The following is an 11,473-nucleotide window of genomic DNA, read 5'->3' as shown; positions in this document are numbered from 1 at the left end:
TATAAAACAACTGAATTGGGAGCCATTACTCAAACTTCTATTGACTGCATGCATTGATGAAGGACAAAGTCTTTGCTGGTTAAACAATAAATTCCTGAGTTGTTTAGATGGATTGGCCTTGTTTTTGCAGCGAGGGGAATATTCTGTCTGAGCAATCAAAGTTGGAGTCACAAGTTTGTGATAAATCTTAATTAAGCCTTTGTTTGCTATTGTAAAAGCAGACTAAGGACAGTCTGAGATAATTACATTTGGACCAAAGCACAAAGACGTGTATATTTGTGTATGATAGGTGGGTGGGATTTTTGCCATCATTGAAAATAAACATCATTAATAAACATACTAATTAATATCTTTAAGAAAATCTTTAAAACAATTAAACATTAATTAGAATGCTCCTTTAAACAAAAAAGTGTTTTGAGCCTTATGTGTGTTATATGAGTAAGCCAACTAAAGAATATAACTTTGGTCAACTGTCCTACGATATCCCATGGATCTCTGTGACAGTGCTAGTCTTCCTAAACAACTAAATAAAAATTGGCCACGAACCGCCTTCAGATTTTTGTTTAGCCAATCTGCTTTTGAGGTCCTTTCTGCATGCCAGTCATTTTTTTCCCAGTGGGCAGTCCACATATGGGAAGCTGGAAGCTACAAAGACGATAGATGAAACTTAAGCATTTCTCGTGAGTTTGTAGGGTGTGAAATGTTCATGATTTCTCATCTGCAAGCAATAGCTTAAGCAGCCAAATGCTATAAAAGGAATAGAAAGACAAGAAAATAAAGACACCAAAAAGAAGAATCTGTAAAGCTTAAAGGGAGTTGAAGGCTTTAAAATAAATGTCGAACTTGCTTTGCTTCTTGACGAGCAAAAATACAATGGTTATGCCAAAAAGGTGGGATTGTAGAAAGTGGGGGCATGTCTAATTTTTTTTTAAATCTTGCAGAAGTTCTAGAACAGTTAAAATTGCCTACAACACATTTATGTTCATTTGTTCATAAAATAGAAGTAGAATTTTCCTTCTGTATCGGGACCAGCATACGTCACCAAAGGAAAGAAACATACTGTATGCATGGATTTATTGTTCAATAAGATAACATGCATTTAGAAAACTGATAGAGTGAATTTCCATTTCATGCTTACTTTAAACCAAAGGAAAAGATGCTTTGTAAAACAATGGTTATTATGATTTTGCATGTTGCAAAGCCATTAAAATAAGGTATCCAGGTCTATAAATATGTAATATGGTATTCGTGTTGTCATTAGCCAGGTTTAAAATGCAATACCGTTTTATACAATGTAACAGGCGGTCCTTGCTCTATCAGGGGGTCCTTGACCTAAGAAAGGTTGACGCGCCCTTGCGTAGGTGAAAGAAAATATCATTAGCTCAGTACAAAAACAATACAAGTGAGTGGAAAGTCCCCATCATGATAGAAAAACTGCCGTGTGTGTTAAGTATGTTAAATGAAGTCAGTCATGGGTTTAATGGAAAACCTTAACCATGGATATAGGCCATCACAAACACATCCACAACACAGACACATTAAGAAAATAATTAACGAGCACAATATTAACAGAAAAAATACACAGTCAGACAATGTGTTCCACAGGTGCTGTGGCTTTACTGTTCCTTTTCTAAATTCACAGAGTTCCTTTTTTAGTGGCTGTTATGCCTCTTACAAGAGTTTATGTCAATGATATATGTAACCAATGTAACGTCTAGCCATTTCCTGTCTGAAAACTAGACCAGTCAGATGGTGTTGTGCCATATCAGTTTTTTTCATTCTACACAGACATTTGGCAAGACAGTTGGCCAGTAATTTACATTTTAAAGTGCCTGCATCTGGTTGTGGTGACCCAACACCATATTGGAGGCCATTTCCCGCTCCAACGGTACACTTAGCAGTTGTCAAGTCAAGTGGAGCGCAGCAAAGTTAAGAACAATCGCACAGCACGTTGTTTACCAAAGATCAGTGTGCGCCCTGGAACCCAGAGTGTGAATTTACAAATTTAGCTTTTCTCATCTCTCATTATGCTCATCAGTGCTGGGCTTGCTCATGAGTTTTCCATCAACTCTGCCAAGACTTGTTAGGGAGAAATATTCCATGATGACTTTAAGAGACTTCATGCATGTGTGCGTTTGTGTGTGAGGGAGAGCGAGACAGTTGGCAGGGGGGCTCTTTACCTCCAGCGAAGCTTGCAGGTAACCGAATTTAAGCTCAGGTTCATTCAGGGCCTGTCTGCTGGTGACCACTGAGCACAAAGCCTCTTAATATGACAGACAGGAGGTTAGTGGATTTAGTCTCCTCACAGCAGCCTTCTCAGACAGGTAATTAACGAAACGTGGCACGGCAATTTGACCCGGGCTGTCTTCTTTCTAAAACAGGATGCATGATTACTTACACTTTCATCAGAAGTTCATCCTCCTCCCTCCTGGTCTTTCTCATCTTCCTCTTGACTTCACAGCTGGTTTCTTCTCGGGCTTTTGGATTACTTTCGCAGAGTTTAGTTGCACTTGAGATTAATGCGTTTGATGACAATTTTTAAGAAGAGATTACCTAAAAATTGAAATTCTGTCATTGTTAACTTTTATCTATTTTATTATTTAAATATAATGTTTTCATTAATTTATTTTATTTTAATTATTTTTTTTTAATTGTTTTATTATTTACCATTATGTCGTTCTAACCTTGTATACATTTTCTGTGAAAAGTAATAGAATATTTTTTAATAATTTTGAATAATTTGCTGGTTGCTCTTTCCATTTCAATTGTATTGGAAACAAGGCTTTTAAACTTTGTCACAAAAACGCGCACACACACACACACACACACACACACACTAATAGCATCATACAATAATCCATATTCCTCTTCTGAAGCCATATAATAACTTTGTGTGAGAAACATCCAATCAAGGTCTTCTTTAGTACAGTACGTTCATGACAGACTAAGAAAATGCCAAATTCTGGAAAGAATCATTCTTTCGAGTCAGAACTTTTTTTTTTAATGAATTGCTTGTATCGGTTGACAAAACTGATCTACACAAACTGCTCAGCTCATAGATTCAATGCGGTCACATAATGTCAGACTTTTCTTTTTCTTGGTGAACCTTTCCTTAGAAATACTTTGTGATCCTTATTAGTTTAATTGGGACATAATGGGGTTTTCGTTCCACTCTTTTGTTTTGGCAGTTCTGTGCTCTGTGCTGCTTTGTTTCTTGGCTTCTAGGTTGAAAACAGCTTGCGAATGTTTCCCTGACTTTTTGCAAGCTCATTAATTTGAAAATGAGTTTGGTCATGTAGCGGAGAGCCTTCTTTGCCTCTAAAATAATTTTAATATGTTTTTATTGCCAAGTGTTCGGGGGATGCAACATTCCTTAAGAGCAGCAAATGTTTACCATATTGAAGAGCTTTCTGCATGCACGCACATTTAAAATATGGCACGCATAAACGCTCATTAATGCCGCAGAATCATGGGGCCTAATTTATGTTCGACCTTACCACTATTATGCCTTCTTTTCTTTCTCTCTCCGTAACTCTGTGCGCATGGAGTTACTGTGATGCAGAAATCCTGTCCCTGTGGGGGCACACAGATAAATGAGCAGTTGTTTCAGCAATAATTTGCCCTTTTGAATGAGTGAATACAGTCACTATTACCTCCCACTGAGAAACACTTAATCTTGTCTACCATCACCATGTTTGCATTTAAGCAGCTCCATATTCATTTTTAATAACTAAAATATTTTGCCTCATTAAACAAATATATTATGCATTGTTAGAGTAATCAAAATGAGTTTCCCAGAATGTGATTGTGAATAACCAGCAAGTTCTCACTCCAAATGTGTCGGAGTGTTTATGGCGCCAGTATGCTTTCAATAAAAAATCTTACTGATGAGGATGGAATCAACTTTTTGCATCATGAGATTAATATCTTGCAACATTGTGATCATTTTATTGTGTATACTCTTAAAATAAGGTAATTTGTTGGCACTGGTTCTACGAAGATCCTTTAACATCCATGGAGCATTTTCATTGCACAAAAGGTTCTGTATAGACCTTGAATCATTAAAATGCTCTTCACACTAAGAAAAAATGGTTCTTTTAAGAACTGTTCAATGAATTATCTCCAATTCAATGTTGTCTGTCAGAACATCTGCCAATTGCTTCAGAGATTTTGGAGGAGGGAATCGGCTTCTCACTCTTCTCTCCAAAACTATCCACAGAGGTTTGATAATATTTAAGTCAGGTGATTGAACTAGAGAGGACAGATGTGGAAGTTCATCTTGGTCCTCCAGGTTTTATGATCATGACTCCATCTTTTTCACCTTTTAGCATTGGTGTCTGTAATTAACGTTTTATCAATTGCAGCTCTTTCATGAGTGTTGGCTTTGTGAAGCTTTGTGTGGTCAGTTTTTGTGGAAACAGAATCTTGAATGTGAATATTGAGGTTTGCACTTTGGTGCAGTATTTCTGTTGTTTGGAATCCACAATCCTTCTTAGTGTTTGACGGTCCTTCTCATTCACTTTCAGTTTTCACCCACTATTCTTCTTCGCTGAGTAAGTCTTGCCATGCTTTGTGTACACAATTGTAATCGTAAAGACTGTCTTTTGTTGTTAAAACACCAAACAATTGAGCTGTTAAAGTTACAGAGACACTCCTGCTAAATGGGCTTTCATGATTTGTCCTTTTTGGAAGTCTGAAGACTTTATGTTTATTTCAAATAAATAAATAAATAAATGAATATATATATATATATATAATATTTGAAATAAACAGAAATAAACATATAAAATTAAATCTTGGGCACATTTTAGTCAGCGAAAGTATCAGGATATTATGAGTTTATTTATCCATTCAATTGACCCCAAAGATTGTCTTGCCAGGTCATCCTTAATGAAGACTCTAATGAACTCTTTTAGTGATGTGTGTTGCTATTGCACAAGCCACACTATTTGAAGCCTTGAGAGTAAGAATAGGTTCAAACTAGTTGGAATCCAACCACAAACAAGTAACTTTAGAATAAAAGTCACTTGCATTTTTTTTAAATGTATGAAATATCAAATGAAAGGCATTTTTTAGATGTTCACACAACCAAATCTGACATGCTGCCTGTGACACAAGTAAAGTCAAAGCTGCAAGCTTTTCATGCCCGCAGGCTTATAATATCAAGCTGTACATTAAAATCTCTGTGCCACAGTATGAGTGTCACTTATGACCCTCAGTGCAGTAAACAAATTAGTCACACTGACTGACATGCATGTATACGCGTTTTAGGGCATGTTGTGAAATGCTGTCAAAAAAGTTCAGCTGTGAAGTCACATTGCTATGCATGACTTTATTTCCTATTGATTCGGCATTTGTGCATTTTTACTGTTATACCGACCGCGTCTGCTGAAGACTCGCTCTGTAGATTGGAGTTGTGATATTTTAATTCATTGGTCGATACATGTTAATGGAACATCATGGTAACAGCCTAACTCAAGCAGAGTGTGGAGGAGGGCTGTACTTGTTGGAGTTGTTCGGGTTTTCACAGTAAATCAATACTCTAAAAACTGCTTGGGCTTTAAGACTTTAACTCATAGTGGGTAAATAGAGAAGATAATGGCATGGATATTGAAACGGGAGAATAAGTTATAGCTTTTATTGCTAATAAGACTAAAAAAATTAACAAATAACAATAGCATAAATAACAATTCTAAGAAGAAAATTCAGAATTGCAAGAAAACAACAAAGCTTATATCCCAAAGCTTATATATATTTGTGGTTAAAAAAATTATGAGATTAAAAAGTCACATTTACCTTTTTTAATTTTTTATCCTGTGGTGGAAATGAGCTTCCATATTAAATTAACAAAAAAACAAAAAAAATCTATCATCATTTACTCACCCTCATGTTGTTCCAAACATAGATGATATATGATGTTCTTTCTTCTGTGGGACACAAGCATTCTTTTTCAGGGTCCATACTATAAAAATCAATGGGGTTCAATATTATTTGGACCCCACTGACTTTCATAATATCTTCCTTTTGTGTTCCACAGAAGAAAGTCATACAGGTTTGGAATGACATAAGGGCGAGTAAATGACAATATTTTCATTTTTGGTTGAACTATCCCTTTAAAATCATGTGCAATATCACAGGACTATTACATTTATAGGAAATGCTATAATCTCCACATTCTAGCTGGCAAAGTTTTGCAGAAAGGGCACAAACATTTACAAACCCTTTGTGAATGAGAGAGCTAATAGCTTCGTTTATGCACTGAGACATCCAAATCCCTTTGCAGGAGCTGAGAGACTCTCTCTCAATAAACTTAGGTTCTCTCTCTCAGCCTCTACGAAATAACCCTTACCTTGCTTGTTCGGTTGTTCAGCCCGACACTTATAATCAACTCCTTTCAAACTCCTCCTGGGAGACGAACCCCCAGGTAGCATCGTATTTCGGCCTCTGGGGGCACATGAAGAACAAAGAGATGACCAGCTGGCCAGACACAGTTCAGCAAGCCTGCTCTTATGCAAATACACTATTGTGCAAGATTTATTATGTGCATGATTGGCAGATTTCCGTTTCCATGGTGAAAGGTGAGGGCTGTTTTGATCGTTATGCTGAGAATCAAGTTCTTTGTCTGTGTTGAAGAAATGCTTTTTACAGAACCTTGCTGATGTAATGTCTGTGAATCATATAAAAAATAGCTCTTTAAGAGAAGGCAAGTAATAATATTTATCTATCCGCATACCATTATGCGATACTAATAAAATTAGACAATGCGGTCCTTCTCAAAGTGTGTGAATGTGGTTTTATGTGCGACCGCTCATAAAATGAGGAATAGTATTTGTCACTCAGTTTTATCCTAGCCTTGCAGGTGGCTATTTCTCTCAGACAGTGTTTGTACTTATGAATAATGGATCTTTAAGAGGTGACAGATTAAGTATCAGCATGAATTCATTATTTAACAGGCACATGAAAGGACTTTGATAACCTCTACACAGGCAGCCATTTCTCCTCTCTTATTGAAATGTCTGTGGCTGTGAATCAGTGATATACAAACCTGTTTGTCCCCACGGACTGCTTTGTGCTGCAGTGTTGTATATTTTCCCTGCTCTTTTACTCCCCAAATTGTATATAATGCACCTCACAGCCGGTTATGATTTAGGATTGGTTGGTGTACGTAAAAGTTAAGGTAATTTAGAGGGGCGACAACTTTGTTGATTCATTTATGTTGAGTATTTATACTCAAGCAAACCTTTGTGTTTGTTCTGTTGCGGTTGGCAATTTGAAAGCGTTCCAGCGCGATTTGGATTTCTGACGGGAGGTAAACTGAAGATGTAAGGTTCTCCGCGATGATATCCTCTTGGGATTTGAGACCACGTATCCAAACATTCCAAAGACCCACTCATTGCCAAATATGACATCTGATCACAGGTTACACACAGACAGAAATATGATGTTTGTTCAGAGGATTATGGGAAATGAGCCCCTTTACGGTTTTGTTGGCTTAGAAATAAAACGTTGCTTGCGTTGAGAAGCCGTATTGTTGGCCCTGCTCTCTCAAATGTTGACATTGGCCCTTTAAACATGATGATGCTGATAATGATAACAGTAATGATCATTAATCCTCCTCTTGATTAAGTAGATTTGGATGGTGCAAAGGTGATTCTGTCACGCTGACTCAGGGAGTTCATTCGAAACTGTTCCAGAATCACTCTCGAAATTCCTTTTTTGTTTCAGGCAAAGCGTGTCTTATTCAAATGCCGAAGCAGCTGTCTGAGCTCAGTTAAGACAGCTTTATTCATAAGCACAAGCCATAATAGACCCCCTAAATTCTGTCTGTTTTGTCACAGATCATTTGTCATGCAATGAGTGGGCGAGGATTAGAACTATCCTTGTGCACATTCCGTGACATTAGTCAAATGGATAATGAACGATAAAATTTCCATTATTCCACAGCACTCTAAATAATGTTTGCCCTGTTTGAGGTCAGTGAGGTTCCTTTCCAGCAAACAAGGACACCACGTCTGATTTATGACATCTGATTGAAAGGAAGCTCAAATGTAAGGTTGCATATCCGTCCCCCCGTCTGCCCTTCAACTCAAAACTTAACACCAAAGTTATACAAGTTGAATGAACTTTTAGCAATTAACTGTACCTGTTTCCCAGCTGTTTATCTTCATGCACAAATGTCAGCTTTGCATTAACCTTCATGTTCTGTTTGGGGTCCCTCATGTCATTTTAGCTTAAAAAATTTACTTATCATTGAGGTAATACTTGATAACTTTTTTTAATCTTATGAGAACCATTTATAAGGTAGAAAACACACTTCAAACCATTCTCCATTAAAAAAAATGTTATATAACTTACAGTAAGTTATGTAACTTTATTTTTAATGGAGAATTGTTTGAAGTGTGTGTTCTAACTTATAATCACAAATTTATAATTGGTTCTCACAACTGTTTAAAGGACAATAGGATATAGAACATTGTATACCGATAAATGCAATGTATTTTGTCTGGGATACACAGAGATACTTTCCTACCTGTTGTTTATTTAGATTTTATGGTATTTTTCCAAATTGACACATTTACAGTTACCCTTATGAAGTTTTGTGGTAAAATAGAGGGATATACTGTAGCTTTAATAATCCAATATCCAGTAATACAGTCTTCTGGGATTTGTTTAGGTCAGAGGAACATACATATATATAGACCAATTTCAGTGTTTGCAAACAGTGATGACGTTTTTGTGGGCGGGCCTATCTAGTGGCAGAAAATGACAGTTTTAACGTAGCAGTCTATTCAAGCCATGAAATAAAATAATAAAAATGTAATTTTGGTGTGTGTGTGTGTGTGTGTGTGTGTGTATGTATGTATGTATGTATGTGCAGGGAAAATAAGAGTTTAATTTTGATAATACTTTTATTATGTTTCCACATACATCACTGGGACCTCTGGGGTCTTAACATAAAACAGTCACAACATAACATGAAGGTTAAAGGTGATGTGTATGCTTTTTCTGATGGTAAAATGCTGATGCAGTTTCAAAGCTATAAATGATGCAAACTTTTTAGTATAGTTTTAATTCATACCTTATAAAATACATAGAGTTTTTGCAGCGTTTTGATAAAGTGGCTCGTTTATGAGACTTTGTTGCATGCTCCAGGCTTCCTTGTTCAAATGAAGGTATTTATATATTTGGAGTGTGTTGGTAATTAGATCATTTGGTTCTGATATAAACGAACTTTACAAGCACAAGATGATCATTTATTATACAAAGGCTGTGCAATGAAATACAGCACCTGGGGAACAGCTGCAAAACAAACAGGCTGTGCTCTTTTGCTAGATTGGTGCATTGCGGGCTGTAAGAAAAAAGCGTGCAACACATTATTATTGCATGTGCTTTGCATATATTATAAATACAGTATACAATTCATTATTTAACAGGCACATGAAAGGACTTTGATAACCTCTACACAGGCAGCCATTTCTCCTCTCTTATTGAAATGTCTGTGGCTGTGAATCAGTGATATACAAACCTGTTTGTCCCCACGGACTGCTTTGTGCTGCAGTGTTGTATATTTTCCCTGCTCTTTTACTCCCCAAATTGTATATAATGCACCTCACAGCCGGTTATGATTTAGGATTGGTTGGTGTACGTAAAAGTTAAGGTAATTTAGAGGGGCGACAACTTTGTTGATTCATTTATGTTGAGTATTTATACTCAAGCAAACCTTTGTGTTTGTTCTGTTGCGGTTGGCAATTTGAAAGCGTTCCAGCGCGATTTGGATTTCTGACGGGAGGTAAACTGAAGATGTAAGGTTCTCCGCGATGATATCCTCTTGGGATTTGAGACCACGTATCCAAACATTCCAAAGACCCACTCATTGCCAAATATGACATCTGATCACAGGTTACACACAGACAGAAATATGATGTTTGTTCAGAGGATTATGGGAAATGAGCCCCTTTACGGTTTTGTTGGCTTAGAAATAAAACGTTGCTTGCGTTGAGAAGCCGTATTGTTGGCCCTGCTCTCTCAAATGTTGACATTGGCCCTTTAAACATGATGATGCTGATAATGATAACAGTAATGATCATTAATCCTCCTCTTGATTAAGTAGATTTGGATGGTGCAAAGGTGATTCTGTCACGCTGACTCAGGGAGTTCATTCGAAACTGTTCCAGAATCACTCTCGAAATTCCTTTTTTGTTTCAGGCAAAGCGTGTCTTATTCAAATGCCGAAGCAGCTGTCTGAGCTCAGTTAAGACAGCTTTATTCATAAGCACAAGCCATAATAGACCCCCTAAATTCTGTCTGTTTTGTCACAGATCATTTGTCATGCAATGAGTGGGCGAGGATTAGAACTATCCTTGTGCACATTCCGTGACATTAGTCAAATGGATAATGAACGATAAAATTTCCATTATTCCACAGCACTCTAAATAATGTTTGCCCTGTTTGAGGTCAGTGAGGTTCCTTTCCAGCAAACAAGGACACCACGTCTGATTTATGACATCTGATTGAAAGGAAGCTCAAATGTAAGGTTGCATATCCGTCCCCCCGTCTGCCCTTCAACTCAAAACTTAACACCAAAGTTATACAAGTTGAATGAACTTTTAGCAATTAACTGTACCTGTTTCCCAGCTGTTTATCTTCATGCACAAATGTCAGCTTTGCATTAACCTTCATGTTCTGTTTGGGGTCCCTCATGTCATTTTAGCTTAAAAAATTTACTTATCATTGAGGTAATACTTGATAACTTTTTTTAATCTTATGAGAACCATTTATAAGGTAGAAAACACACTTCAAACCATTCTCCATTAAAAAAAATGTTATATAACTTACAGTAAGTTATGTAACTTTATTTTTAATGGAGAATTGTTTGAAGTGTGTGTTCTAACTTATAATCACAAATTTATAATTGGTTCTCACAACTGTTTAAAGGACAATAGGATATAGAACATTGTATACCGATAAATGCAATGTATTTTGTCTGGGATACACAGAGATACTTTCCTACCTGTTGTTTATTTAGATTTTATGGTATTTTTCCAAATTGACACATTTACAGTTACCCTTATGAAGTTTTGTGGTAAAATAGAGGGATATACTGTAGCTTTAATAATCCAATATCCAGTAATACAGTCTTCTGGGATTTGTTTAGGTCAGAGGAACATACATATATATAGACCAATTTCAGTGTTTGCAAACAGTGAGGACGTTTTTGTGGGCGGGCCTATCTAGTGGCAGAAAATGACAGTTTTAACGTAGCAGTCTATTCAAGCCATGAAATAAAATAATAAAAATGTAATTTTGAGTTTATATTTCAAAATTGTGACTTTTTTCTTGCAATTCCGAGATTATATTTCACAATTCTGGTAAGAAAAATCAACTCGTCATTCTTTCTTTTTAGTTTATAATCCCACACTTCTGGCTTTTTTTCCCAGAATTGACAAACTCGCAATTGTTGACTTGAATAAAG

This window comes from Sinocyclocheilus rhinocerous, unplaced genomic scaffold, assembly GCF_001515625.1.
Source record: "Sinocyclocheilus rhinocerous isolate Xijiao unplaced genomic scaffold, SAMN03320098_v1.1 scaffold993, whole genome shotgun sequence".
Taxonomy (NCBI): domain Eukaryota; kingdom Metazoa; phylum Chordata; class Actinopteri; order Cypriniformes; family Cyprinidae; genus Sinocyclocheilus; species Sinocyclocheilus rhinocerous.
Note: the sequence above shows the minus strand (reverse complement) of the source record.